This window comes from Chrysoperla carnea, chromosome 5, assembly GCF_905475395.1.
Source record: "Chrysoperla carnea chromosome 5, inChrCarn1.1, whole genome shotgun sequence".
Taxonomy (NCBI): Eukaryota; Metazoa; Arthropoda; class Insecta; order Neuroptera; family Chrysopidae; genus Chrysoperla; species Chrysoperla carnea.
The window spans coordinates 67,426,096-67,442,030 of NC_058341.1; the positions used below are offsets into that span (position 1 = coordinate 67,426,096).

The 15,935-nt window shown below is 29.6% G+C and overlaps 1 non-coding gene across 1 annotated transcript; it reads left to right on the plus strand.

Moving 5' to 3' along the window:
• The first annotated feature begins 12,680 nt into the window (after nt 1–12,680).
• On the plus strand, nt 12,681–12,891 carry LOC123301902. Its single transcript, XR_006535458.1, has one exon. It is a non-coding gene; the product is annotated as a small nucleolar RNA U3 (small nucleolar RNA).
• The last annotated feature ends 3,044 nt before the right edge of the window (nt 12,892–15,935 follow it).

Genomic DNA, 15,935 nt, shown 5'->3' on the forward strand with positions numbered 1-15,935 from the left:
TCTGCATGATTTCTTTTATTTTAATAAAGTATTTAAAAACCTTAGGGTTGTTATTAAAGTAGAAGGAACTCTCATTGTCCCTCTCACTCTGTCTCATGTAAAATACATAGAACGAAGTATTTGCTGCCAGCTTTAAATAAAAACTTTTTTTTTGCCTTTTTTCTTTAATAAAATAATATTTTTAATTATTAAAGATTCTATATTTAATTGTTTCGAAGTGACAAAAAATGAAAATTGTGACGTATAAGGCCTGACAACATTGAAATGTTTATGTTGACATTTTACGATCATTTCATGAATTCATAACCCAAAAAAGTGCCTATTTGAAAATTTTATTTTCGTGAAAAGTTCAATTGTATTTAAACAAAAATTCTTAGCACAAGAGCTGCGCTAACTAAGCAAATTCCCTCTGAGATTGAAAAAATAACACATTTTTCTTAAAATCGAATACTGCATTGATTTTTTAATAATTTTTATTTCGAAAACTAAGAAGCATCTAGAAAAAAAATCACAAGAGCACTTTTTTATATCACATCGTACTACTTCATGAGAGTGTGGAGAAGGCTTGGAATAAAATATTATTTGTGATTCCGGAACCTTTTTTTACGCGTGTTTCAGCACGCACTTATTAAATTTTATTATTTCCTCTATAAAATAAATATAAAAAGAAAATTAAAATGAAACACATGTGGTTTTGTAACAAAAATGATGAAACAAACCATTCATCAACGTTAATGATGTTCCGAATAGTCGAAATGGAAAACTTTAAATTGCTATTATCGTTCAATAATTAAATTGGAAGGTGATTTTTTTATTTTTCAAACAATTTAACTTTTGAAACAAAATTATCACTGATATTTAGTATATAGAGTCTTATTTTAAAAATCTTTACGAAAGAAAGAAATGTCTCTCAATATGCCTCTACATATTATGCGTATCTTGAAAATGATTTATTTTACAAAATGTGTCTGACACTACACTGAAAAGCCACGTTCAAGAGTGTTTTAAACTTCAAATATCGTTCTCTATATGCAGTATTAACTAATAATTTTAAATTGAATCTAGAGCCAAATCACATAAAACAAATTTTTGGAGAGTGGTAAAAAAAGAGCCTTAGTATTAAAGAATCAAAATTAGAAAAAATAATCGTGACTAACACTACAGAACAAAACGTTACCGACACTACCGTCACTTCGGATTGCAAAATAGTTCTATTTTAAAAGAATCCTTAGAAATTGTAACAGGATATAAAGACGTTTTTATAAACATAAATAATTAAATTTTAATGAAAACTAAACATTTATGAAGAAATAAGTGAAAACAAACAATTGACTGAGTCAATTGTTGAAATACCATGTATAGACTGTGTAGATTACTCTATCACATTACACATTCATACATGTCACACATACATAACTGATATTACCATATGATACATACTATACAATTTGCGCCTAATTTACGCACTCGTGATACAGTGATGTTTACGAAAAATGTTTCGAACAAAAGTTGTTTTTTTTTTATAAGGAACATTTTTTACATTTAAACTTTTGTTCTATATCTAGCGGTTTACAAGATGGGTCCTACGGACCCAAGTCCCAATTGACCCATGTTGCTCATTTACGAACTCAATCTCACTTTTTACGTCTAGATCACGCTATAAAAATTTCAGCTTGATATCTCTTTTCGTTTTTGAGTTATCGTGTTGAGAGACAGACAGACGGACAGACAATCGGAAATGGACTAATTAGGTGATTTTATGAACACCTATATCAAAATTTTGTTCGTAGTTTCAATATTTTTAAGCGTTACAAACTTGGGACTAAACTTAATATACCATTTATATTTCGTATATACACGGTATAAAATATTATTTAAGTACCTACTAAAGATACTGAAAGCTAAAATTACTACAATGTTGGCATCAAACTAAAGTTTTTTTACCATAAAAAACAGAATTATTTTTTTCCATTCATGGTACACTGTTTCGGGAAATCACTCATTGAAATCACGAATTTCGTGGGAGTTCATATTGAACGAACTCAAGATTCGTAATTAAACATTGGAGATTGGAAAAATCTGTAAAGTGAAATGAATAATAATATGCAAAAACATAAAATTTGGTTTGTCCATCGCCAATAACAGGCTATGTGATATCGAAAATCAATCGTCATAAAAATGGTTTGGAAACGACTTAACAGTCGTTTCCGTTACATAACTATAATTTCGAAATATCAAGAATCACAAAAATAGAATCGAAATCATTTTTCGTGAAAAATGTTCGTAGGTATGAATGAAAGACTCAAAGCAGTTATCTATCTGTAAGCTACTAACAATAAGTTTCTATGAATATCTATACTATTGAATGAGAGTAACACAATTCTTATACTTTCACCATTATTGGCAGGCCTGGATTTACATATTGGGCCTCACAGACCGTGGGCCCTTGGCGGCAAATTGATCGAACGGTCAAAATATATAACTTTTGAATTTCAAAAACATTTTCTGAACCAAACTTATAATTTTTAAATCTAGATTCATACGCTTTCTGAAATAATGAGGAATTCTTAAGCATACAGCATCGATAAACAAGATCTCCGTGGAATATTATCATCAGTTCAAATTGTACATACAAGTTGGGTCATTTTAATCTATGCACCTAAATATCTCGTTTTGTAGTTAACCAATCAAAAAATAACTTCACCAATCGTTTTGTAGTTAACCAATCAAAAAATAAAGAGTTTCATGGTTTCAGAGTTTCATGGAGGGCATTTTTTTCTGACATATGATTGGACTTAGTTTTTCGGGTTTGTTTAAGAGTCAATTTAGATGCTAAACGGTAAGATATAGAACAACACTTTAAATTAGAAAGTTGATCCTCATTAAAAAAATAACATTTTTCATCTAAATCATTTTTTCGAAAATTTTTCGGAGGAAATACGACTGAAAAATATGTATTTTATAATTTCTATTAAACCCCATCCAGTCACGATAAAGACATCCTTCTATTTCTAAGTGCTCAGTCATTGGATAAATTTATTAATTGATTTTGTAAATTATCTCAGAAGTTAGGCCTCAGATCGAAATTTGGTAAAGACGTTTTTCATTTTTCTTTAAAAGCTTATTTAGGAAGTCAAGAGTTCTACCGCCAATTAAAGAACACCTTATATATTAGACAAACAAACAAGTCACATGAAAGTTTATAAAATCTTGGTTGTTATACTTTTCACAAAAAGCTTCTAAAAATGATGGTTTTCCTAAGAACCTAAATGTTATTTTACTTATAGAACGTCGATATGTGCGAATGACATTCAAAGAAAACACCGAATAGAAGAATGGACACACCTTCCTGGTCGAATAAAAAGATTTTTTTAACACAATGTTATAAAAAAAAATTAATCAACAGGGCTGTGTCAGTGACATTTTAAGTATTTTGAGTGTAGGTTTTTTTTTTTAAATTTATTGTTGTTTTTGATTTTTTTTTAAATTTGTGTATATTATTTTAAAATAAATTTTAAAAAATATAAAAATGCTAATCGTTTACTTGAACCTGCAACGTATCAAAAAAAATTTATTTTTTGAAAATAAAATTCGTAAAATTTTAGAATACGGACTCAACTACCGACTTGATAATTGTTATATTCTATATTCTATTACCTTTATGACAAAAACATGATGTTCGAAAGTTATGGTAAACTATGGAAATGGTAAACAAAATTTCACCCCTCAAGATTTACAAAATTTAAGATATGCGCTCATAAAGTATCACTGCCATCTATTGAGCGATAAAACTTATCGAGTGTGCTTAGCTATGTTTCATGAAAATCTGATCACCCGTTTGAAATTCATCAGCCTTTTTTTAGTTAACGAACCCTAACCTCGATTTGAAATATAACTAAGACCACTCTCGATCAAAACATTTAAATCGGTTTATCTGATTAGGAGCTACGATGCCACAGGCAGACGCATATATACATAGATACACAAACACGTTACCCTTATAATACTAATTTTTCTTAATAATATGGCTATTGAAAATAAAAATTTATTAGGACGATAAGAAGAAAGGTTATATAACTTTTACCTACATTTTACTGATCTACCTCCAAAGATCGTGAAAATCTTACGAGATATATACAACGAAAACAATTTTTTAAATATAACAATTGAAAACAAACAATTGACTGAGTTAATTGTTGAAATTCCCTGTATAGAAAGTGTTAAATATCAGAGCAAACATTATTTTTAATAAATTAGAAAAGTTTAAAAAACCAACACAATTTGTTTTGATGGTCGAAAATTTCGAAAAGAATTTTTTAGAATTATTTTCGTTTTTCTAAAATCTTTCTGCCTTTTTATAGTTTTGGAAAAAATGGATACCAACGTTTTGTCATAATTAGCGCCATTTACGTATAAACGTGATGTTTACGAAAAACTGTTTCAACCAAAAGTTGTTTAGTTTTTTTTAGGACCATTTTTTAAATTTTAACAATTGTTCTATCTCTAACGATTTACAAGGCGGGTCCTACGGCCCTCACCCAACACTCAATTGACCTATGTTGATCATTGACGAACTCAAACTCACTTTTTACTCCCTGAGCACGTTATAAAAATTTCTGCCTGGTATCTCTTTTCGCTTATGAGTGATCATGTCGACGGACGGACAGATAGTCGGAAATGTGCTACTAAGGTAATTTTATGAACACCTATCCTAAAATTTTGATTGTTGCATCAATATTTTCAAGCGGGACAAAGTTGGGACTAAATTTATTATACCTTGATATATATTACATATATAACAGCGTATAATGAAATAAATTAATATTCGCTTAATCAATCAATCAATCAAACAAATGCCGGAGTTAATATAATAAAACCAAACTCTTTTTATACAAAAAAAATATATATATTTTTATGAACTAGTTTGACTCCAAGTGACCTCTATATACACGTAATACCAGTCATTTAAAACAGTTTATTTTACAGATATCTCCAAATTCGCCAAAAACAATTGCATAGTGAGCGAAATATAATAATTTTGGTTCTTTTCTTCCCATAAAAGCTTTGATTGCAAATATCTTTGAAAATATCCAAAAATGAAAAACATTACATGCAATCGATTTAACGAACATAAAATTATCTGCAAAAAAATTACTCATCAAAATCTTTATTTTTCTCATGGTACAGAAGACCGTATTAGGTCGAACTTCACCCATCTGAGACATATTTTTTATGAAACTTTCTTGATTTATAAACACGCCTATCATAGTTTTTCTATCGAAAAGTGTTCATCATGGTTATTTTTAATTAAATTAGTTTTAATCAAGTTTATCCATGAACGGTTTTTTGCAGCCAAGCCTATACCATCATTTTCGTAATTAAATTATCTTTCTACCAGTTCCAATTTCAATTGGTTAACAAATCAGTGTAGATCTGTTCATGCCTTATGAACAGGTCAGTCAATATCGGTAATTACACTATGCTTGATCAAAATTGGTATCAGAAGAAAGATAATTTAATTTAAATAATGGTATAGGCTTGCCTGCAAAAAACCGTTCATGGAAAAAATTGATTAAAACTAATTTATTTAAAAATAGACATGAAAATAGAAAAATTGTGATAGTCGTCTTTACAAATCAATAAAATTTTATAAGAAAGAATGTCGACCTTATATCGTTTGAACAGAAAGGGATGCCGACTTCGTTGGAGTATCGATCGAAGCGTATTAACGTCAATATGATCCAAAAAACATTTCATAACATTCGGTCGAGACGTTACGAGTCAGTGGGGTTTTTATTTTGATTCTTTATAACTATTTATTGTGCTGGAAAGTTATTCGTGACCTTATAGAAATTTGCTATATGATGAATGAATCTTAAAATCTCCGAAATAATAAATATGTCTTCAAAGTAATAATTTATTAATCGGAATAACAATTTATACAAATTACGTTGTAATAGTAAATGCAACGGCACAGTCCTCATTAATATATGACATATCATAAAATGACAGGCCATACATACTATTAATTACTTACTAATTACAAAAATTATAATTTATGTAAAAATATTATTCTGATTTTAAGCACAATTGTTTTATTAAATTAAAATTAAAAATCGTAATTTTTAAACTGTATATCACGTGACCTAAAACAGGAGCGAGCCCTGATGTGATGTCATATGGGCAAAAATTGTCAGTTTGGTGTAAACTGCTGGGTACATATCTGTCAAAATCTTTGTTCTTTTGTCAGTGCATTTCCTTTGTAGATATTTATTTATTTAAATAAAAATAATAACTACTAACGACATGTTAAAAAATAAGGTAAAAACTGATGAAGGCAAAAGTATTGGCACAGTAACAAGTGTGGTGAACGATTTTTTGACGGAATGAAAAAAAAAATATACCTTTTGTTTAGTAAAAGAAAAACTTTTAACAAAAAGAAAACCGACTTCAAAAGAAATACTGTTCCAAAACAAATTAATATGCACCAAATAGTAAAAAAATAACGAAAATATAATGTAGTTAAAATTCTTGTTATTTTTGGAGTCGGTGTCAGCCAAGGAAACAACTCTGACAGAACAGTTTGCTACATTAGCTTGGCTGACACCGACTCCAAAAATAACAATAATTTTAACTACATTATATTTTCGTTATTTTTTTACTATTTGGTGCATATTAATTTGTTTTGGAAAAGTTTTTCTTTTGCAGTCGGTTTTTTTTTTGTTAAAAGTTTTTTTTTATTTTTTGATTTTTAGTGTATCTGAAGTACACTAACTAATTTATCACTAAAAAAAGAATCATCGAAATCGGTTGGCGTGATATTGATTTATTCGTCCTCTTGTCGTGCATACTTAATGCAAATTTAAGACTTTTATGGTTTTCTCATGGATGCCGTTGTCAGAACTCGATCAAAATGAAATGGGACCACACGGGAAGCACTAGCTTTCAAAAAGATAAAGAATCATCAAAATCGGTTCACCCAGTCGAAAGTTCTGAGGTAACAAACATAAAAAAAAAATACAGTCGAATTGATAACCTCCTCCTTTTTTGTTTGAAGTCGGTTAAAAAGCAATGATTGTGAAAAAAATAGCACATTTTTAATGACAAGAATCAATATAAAAGCGGACTGTGGTACGAGTATTACCAATATTACATCACCAAAATAGATGACAGCGTTTTTGACAGAATAAATAAGGTTTAAAATTTAATTCCATTGTATGGCAAGAAAGCATGTTAATTTTGCCGAAATATAATTTGCTATTAACAGCTAACACAAAGGTGTGGCCGTTACAACCTCTAAGGTCGCACCAGACCCTACACACGGCTTGTTAAATAAATAAGTTTTGTATTGACTTTGTATATAGAGGTATCTATATAAAGTTAATTCAACTATCTAACTAAGGCTACACAGTGAGTAGTCGTGATTGAATTATAGTATTTATTAGGCAACTAACTAGGGAGTAGGCAACTTATAACCAAGTCAATAAGTTGTAATACAACTTTATTTTTTTAACAAATATAACGAACAAAACAGAAAAACAAAAACTACAATAATTATTTTCTATTGTATTTAAAGGAAATCAATTAATTTTTTCAAAAAAAAAAAAAATTATCAATTAAAAGTCTTTGTAAATAAACCTATTATACTTGTAGGCTATAAAGTGTATTCTGTACACATCTAATAAAAAAATATGAGTTCCATTCATTTTTCATTTACCGTAAAAAGTTATACGCATATACTGTCACTTAAGGTAGTACGAGCGCCAAGGCAAGTTTAGATTTGTGGTTGAAATTATTATACCATGTATATATGAAATATACATAGTATATTAAGTTTAGTCCCAAGTTTGTAACGCTTGAAAATATTGATGCTACGAAAAAAATTTCATCATAGGTGTTCATAAAATCACCTAATTAGTCCAATCACCTAGTTGTCCGTCCGTCCGTCCGTCCATCCGTCTGTGGACACGATAACTCAAAAACGAAAAAAGATATCGAGCTGAAATTTTTACAGCGTACTCAGGACGTAAAATGTGAGGTCAAGTTCGTAAATGAGCATCATAGGTCAATTGGGTCTTGAGTCCGTAGGACCCATCTTGTAAACCGTTCGAGATAGAACAAAAGTTTAAATGTAAAAAATGTTCCTTTTCAAAAATTAAACAACTTTTGTTTGAAACATTTTTTCGTGAACATCACTGTTTATCCGTGAGGGCGCCAATTAGGCGGAAATTTTATAATATGTACTATACTTGATTATCAGTTATGTATGTGTCACATGTTTGTATGTGTAATGTGATCAAGAAATCAACACTGACTATGCATGGTATTTCAACAATTAACTCAGTCAATTGTTTGTACTTTATTTTCAACTTTGATGTTGAATTTTGTTATAACTTCATGAATGTAGACGAAAAATATGAAAAAAATTTTTCGATAGCTGCCTTGGTTTTCGAAATAGCAAAAGCCAAATAATTAAACAAAATTTTCGATATTTTGAAAATTATTCCAGATACAAAAAAAAAAAACAGAGGTGTCGTGGGACACGCGGTAAGAACTATGTTCCTATCGTATCTCCGTATACTATAAATTTAGCGCTTACTTTTACTGATTTGTTTTGATTTTTTTGCTGGTTTGAATGATTGATTATGCACATGTTCAATTTTGTAAGATCATTTTGTGTCTTTTTTCTTTTATCTATTTTTTAAAATATTCAGTGTGACTTGAAAATGAAAAATATACAACAAGATAAAAATTATTTGAAAATACAAATAATCGCATGAGTAATTAATTATAAATATTAGTTAGTTTTCTGTAAATGGTTTTTTTTTTTTTTTTGTCACGATACTGTTTACGTGACCTATGATGCTCATTTACGAACTTGACCTCACTTTTTACGTCCTGAGTACGCTGTAAAAATTTTAGCTCGATATCTTTTTTCGTTTTTGAGTTATCGTTTCTGTACATTGGTAATTTTAGGTTTAATTTTTTTTCTTTTTTTTTCTCTAACGATACTAATTATCTGTGCTTTGATAATTCTGAAAATTTGAAGTATTAATTTAAGAAGTCAAATACTTGTTTTATTGTTTAAAGAATTTAATATTATAACGATTTTAACTCTATACTTTATGAATTAATTGCAATATTAGTTTAAAAAAAAAAAGACATACTTCTTCTGATTTAGTAGTCAACCTAATATGTGCGTACATTACCTTCAATTGGCTTTATCAAAATATTTATTATGACATAACATAAAATTTGCTTGTTCTTACTCTAAATTATCTATTTTGTTTAACTTCTTCTGATAACTCACAACTCTTTTTTTTGAATGAAAAACATAAATTTTGGAGCAGATGGTAAATTATTTTCAGAATATTTTCAAAATGCATGGCAAGCTGAATCGGTTACAAAAGTTTAGGTTATTAATATATCGTCATTTTTGCCTTTACCTCTCAACCAGCAAACCAATTATAAGGTGCGATGAGGAATATAGTTCCAAAAATTTTATTCTTACTTTTCGCCTTACAATGTCAAGTTATAACATAATTCACCATCAAAGTTGAAATATACATTTTTTAATTTTGTGTCTCCATTACCGTGCTCATATTAGGGTTTTAACTTTAATTTAATTTTTTTTATACGATGCATACATGCAATATGCAAGGTATAGTAAGTTTAGTCCCAAGTTTATAACGCTAGGAAAAAAATTTGTCATAGGTGTTCATAGAATCACCTAATTAGTCCATTTCCGGTTGTCCGCCCGTCCGTCTGTTTACACGATAACTCAAAAACGAAAAAAGATGTCGAGCTGAAATTTTTACAGCGTACTCAGGACGTAAAAAGTGAGGCCGAGTTCGTAAATGAGCATCATAGGTCAATTGGGTCTTGGGTCCGTAGGATCCATCTTATAAAGCGTTAGAGATAGAATAAAAGTTTAAATGTAAAAAATGTTCCTTATCAATGTTCCTTATAAATAAACAACTTTTGCTTGAAACATTTTTTCGTAAACATCACTGTTTACCCGTAAAGGCGCCAATTAGGCGGAAATTTTATAATATGTACTATACTTGATTATCAGTTATGTATGTGTCACATGTATGTATGTGTTATGTGATAAAGAAATCAACACTGACTATGCATGGTATTTCAACAATTAATTCAGTCAATTGTTTGTTTTCACTTGTTTTTTTTTTTAATTTCCACCGACTAGTTTTGAAGAAATCTATGAAAACATATTATCCATCTACCGTTTTCCCATAAGATAATTGTTAAAATACCTTCTTTTGAAGTCATTTATTTATTTAAATAATCGGACAACTCTCCCAAAAATTTTAGAATTGATTTAGACTTAGTATAACTTCATATAAAAAGTATTTTATTCAAAATTGCTTTCGCGCTCGTACATCCTTAAAGATTAAAGATTTGAAAGTAGTTCTTGTTGTACCTATAATTGTGATAGCAGCGTTTGGAGAAATTTGGAGCAATTTTGGAGAAATTCATGCTGTGTTATTTTTTATTTTCTGGAAAAAGTATTTTTCCAGTTTGGCTATAGTATTTTTCATAAACCAAATGATGCAAAATAAAATGTTGTTTACGGTCTTTCGATTTATATTCGTTTACAAAAACTCCGAAAAAAAAATTATTCGGTGGTGTAATTAGATAAATTTTACTATCGTCCGACTTTCTGGTTTATCTCTCGTTTTCCCCCAACTTTGAAGTGGCAAACTTAGCTAAACAAGCTTAGCTAAACAAATTTAGCTAAATTAAACTGTACACTACAAAATGAGTACTAATTCATCAATCGTTAAGTTTTTAGTACTATTAAGAATAGAAATTTATTATTTTATTATCGTTGTTAAAACAGACCTATAATAATTTTAACAATAAACAGAAATATTAAAAAAGAAAAAACATCCGGTCAAATGTTTTTAATTCCAAGGTTTGTATTTTAATATTCTAAAAATATTATAAAATTTTAAATTAAACAATACAAATCAAAAAAACAAATTATGTCATCAATTAACAAGATTTTACATAAATTGTTAATAAATTGGAAAATCAAAACAAATTATGATTTCACATCCCTATCTCTATTATATTATAAATGCGAAAGTAAGCATGTTTGTTTGTTTGTTACGCTTTCACGTTAAAACTAGAGAATCATTTTTAATAAAACTGTACAGCAATGTAGCTCATACTTCAGAATAACACATGAGCTATAATTTATAAAGATATATTTTTTAATATATTAAAAAAAAATTAAATTTAATCACATTAGTATAAATTACAGATTTCTGTAAAAATAGTCAAAGTAAAACAATACATTTAAAAAAATAGAAAACCGTTACCTGTGTTTCGATTCCCTACTATTATTCCGAGTGTTATGGAAAGGGGATAAGTCAGCACACGGGATATGAAGGCTATAACGTGATGGTCTTTACCAATCATTACTTTTAAATCCAGCGAGGCGGGTGGGTATCAAGCTAGTATAAAATAAAAACTCGTTAGTACCCAAGTACCTCCATAATCTTAGACGATCCAATCCAACTTATACAGGTCTCATTATATGAAACTCACTATTTTTTTTAGGACCTGGCATGAAACAAGTGAAAATAAACAATTGACTGAGTTATTTGTTGAAATAGCCTGTGTAGAAAGAGTTGAATGTCAGTGCTTGCATTATTTTTAATAAATAAATAAAAGTTTAAATCTCAACACAATTATGGCCAACACAATTTAAACGACCAACACAATTATGGCGACCTTTCGGTGGCCATTTGTTTTATATTATCTCGAATTTTTTTTTCGTTTTTAAGGAATCTTTCACAAGACCACTAGTTTAAGCTAACTGCAAACTTTCAACTGTCTACGTTTAATATTTTTGGAGAAAATGGACACCAAAGTTTTGTACTAATTTGCGCCTTCACAGGTAAACAGTGATATTGACGAAAAAATGTTTTAAGCAAAAGTTATTTATTTTTTATAAGGAATAGTTTTTATATTTAAACTTTGGTTCTATCTATAACGGTTTACAAGATCCAATTGGCCTATATTGGTCATTTACGAACTCAATCTCACTTTTTACGTCCTGAGCACGCTGTAAAAATTTCAGCTTGATATCTCTTATCGGTTTAATGTTCACGGACTACTTAGATAATTTAAGAACACCTATACCAAAATTTTGTTCGGGTCATCAATAATTTTAAGCGTTACAAACTTGGGACTAAAATGAGTATATCTTGATATATATTACTTATATACAGAAGGGTATAAAAACTGCTTAAAAATGCAACAAACTATAGTTCTATCAAACCAAACCAAAGTGGTACTGAGCAAGAAAGAGCGTCGATATGAGTTCACGTACATATATATCTCTTTCTCAGTGCCACTTTGGATTGATAGAACTCTAGTACTTAATAAATACATTCAATGTGTTTCTTCTCTACTTCGGTTGAACATAACTGCTGATTTAAATATATTCAGTGTTTTAAATTGCTAAAAACAAATAAGATTAAACAATATTTGTTATACGTTCGTATGTCTCTCTCTTTATCTACTGTCTTGTTGTTATAATGCTTGTACTAGTTCTGTCTTTTTTGTAATAATTTTATATTCTTATATCCTCTCACAAGTTGTATGATGAAGTCGTTTGTATATAACATTAGTGAAATTTTGATACAATTAAGATCATACTTCACAGGATCATTTCTGTAGTGTGTCTTCACATTATCTCTACTCTAATGTAGAGTCAATGTAACCACGATGAGGAGAAGTAGTGCGGTTTCCGGAGCGTGAGATAGTTTCGATATTTGACTCTAAGTCGAATTCGAGTCAGCGATGATCGTTCTACCATCTGTTTACAGATGGTTATGGAAGCCACACATGCTGAGTGGTCCTATTATAAATTCTAAGCACAAAATTAAACATAACGTATGGTTATAAAGCTTTTTCAATGCCTTGAACCTTATATGGCTCAAAAAATGTTCATATCAATGGACCATAAGGGGCGATGAGGCCTCGATTCTTAAAACATATTTGTTTTAGTCTCTACAATAAAATTAAAATAAAAGAATGGCATTTAACGGAACATAAACCAAGACTTTTGAAAGTTTTATGTTAACTGTTTCACACTTAATAGTTATTTTACTCGCTAAGATTAACTTTGAAGCTCGAATGCCAAAGAATTCGGAGTAAGGTTGAAGCATATCCCCGATAAACACTATATATGTAAAAAGAAAAAGAGAATATGGATGAAAATAAAACCAAAACAATATATATCTAGCAATAGCTGTGTTCGATATGTGTTGTCAAATCGTCCAATACGTTCTGGCATCGCCGATTCATTCAAAGTGAATATTAAATATTATTATCTGAAATACTCTGCCGGAATTGTCTCTCAAACTTAATGCGATTTTTTTCGAGTTGGTTACCATGATATCTCAAGTTCTACCCGACCAATTCCTTTAAAATTTGGTGGGAATCTTCTTTATTAATCTCGCTATCGGCTATGTGTTTGAATATTAAAAACTAAATAAAAGGGGTAAAAATATATTTGAATTTTTGTTTTTTTTTTCTAAGGTTAAGGTGATAGCGTCTTCACTGCTTAAGAATTTTTCAATTTTTTTTGTTTTAGATCACTACAAGGGAGAGAATAATGTCAACCAGGATGCATCGTTTTAATTTTTTAGATATCAAGAAGGGGTTTATCTGACAAACTATGGGCCTCACGAAACAATTATTAGAACATTTTTTGTTGCAAATAAAATTATCTAGAACTCTGATCGAGTAAGTTTTATTCGTATATAAGCGAAAATCGATGAAAATTTGAGAACATATTGTCTATTGGTCGTGGTCTAACTGTTTTTCTGATTTAAAAAAAAAATTATGTTGGATCTTTTTTATAGAGTGATTTTTAAAAATAACTAGCTGTGAACTACCCGCTTTGCTGGGCAACATCCCCACTTGCACCCCTCCCTCCACATTTCTTTGCGTGGGATAACAGTTTTGTAATGTACACGTCATGCTCTTTTATTTGATATCCCACTTAGGTATATTTGTAAATATTCGATAATTCCTTCCCTCTTTCTCGCTTCACCTTTCTACTCTCCGAAGGTTCAAAGTAGATAAAAACAATATATCTTTGAAGCTGGTTGTATATCGTGTCAATATTGAGCTTAATCGATGCACAACTTTTTTAGTTTTTGAAGCATATTCCTTTCAACCCCTATTTCAACCCCTTACTCTACTATAATATGGATGTATTATACATAAAAACCTTCCTCTTGAATCACTCTACCTGTTAAAAATCCGCATCAAAATCCGTTGCGTAGTTTCAAAGATTTAAGCGTACATAGGGACATAGGGACAGAAAAAGCGACTTTGTTTTATAATATGTAGTGATTTTCATTAAACTTTTTTAATTTTATCCATTAATTAAGTTTGTACAGCGCTGTGAAACGAATCTTCAGTATTCATAACTATACAAAAAATTTAATGATTCGCCATAATTTTCAACCGTCATTTCATTTTTTTAATGATAATCTTTTTATTTGATAATGCAATATTTTTAATAATTAATTATGAGATGGAGAGTCTGGAGAGTTGCTTTTTAAACGTGGTATTATGTCGCAGTAGGAATAATCCACTGCCATTTTCTAAATCACATGATTACTCTGTCCTCAACATTTTTGATAGACCAGGCTGCAGCTGAGGACCTGGTTGACCTTCTATATCAAATATTTGAAAGAGATTTGACCTTTTATATCAAAATCAAGTTTACAATGAAGATTATTTCTTAAAAACCGCTCTATAAAAATGGTCTGACATCATTTTTTTGTAAAATGACCAGAAAAAAAGTTATAACGACCAATTGAAAATGTGCTCTCCAATTTTGATCGATGTTCGCTTATAACTTTGTTGTTTTTGGTTCTACGACTAAAAATTACTCAACCGAAGTTCTGGAGAATTTTATTTGCAACAAAAAATGTTCTAATAATTTTTTTGTGAGGCCTATAGTTTGTCAGATAAACCATAAAAAGCATTTGTACAGTTTTTCCAAATTGGTGGCCGGGAAACAAGAGTTACAACCCCACAAACTTAGATTTAACCTTACACTAAACCTTCCTTGATATCTGAAAAATAAAATTACGCCCTCTGACAAACGCACGCTAAGCCCAAAAAATGTAACATTTCATTGGCCTATGCTTTAAAATTACAAAATCAATACGGTTTTCCATGAGATGGTACTCTATGATCTTATACATATAATTTAACTTATAAGACACATGTTGAATATCTTCCAAGAGTAAATAATGCCAATGGCTATTTTGAAACAATGAAGAAATAGATTTTACTATCGAAGTTATCAACAGTCCGTGACTATACGTTGTATCATCATGACCTGCGATGGTAATTATCAGATGACAGACAAAATATTTCCGGCTTAAGTTTTTTTTTTGTTTTGTTTTACTATTCTTTCGCAAAGTGTATAAATCGCATAAGTTAGACACTCAGACAGAAGAAACTCTGTGGTTTAACGTAAAGTTGATGGTAACAGACGTTAATATTGACTGCAATTACTAACTAACAACAAGCAGTGTTTTTTTTGAATCAAGTTATGTATATTTATTGATAATTTATCGTTTCGAAAAACCCGTTATGTAAGGTAGCTGAATAGTAGTTACCTACAAAATACTGTATACTCCCATCAAATTCGATGAAACTTCATATGTTATCCGATCAAATTATATAAAAACATATGGGTGAAGGTACAAAAATTCGCACCAGGCAAATTTGGTAAGAGTATTCAAAACACAATCATAAATTAAATTTAAACATGTGGAAAAACAATTGAGTGAGTTAATTGTTGAAATACCATGTAAAGACATTGTTGATTACGCAATCGTTTGCTTTTTTACGTCATGTAAGTAAGGAAATAT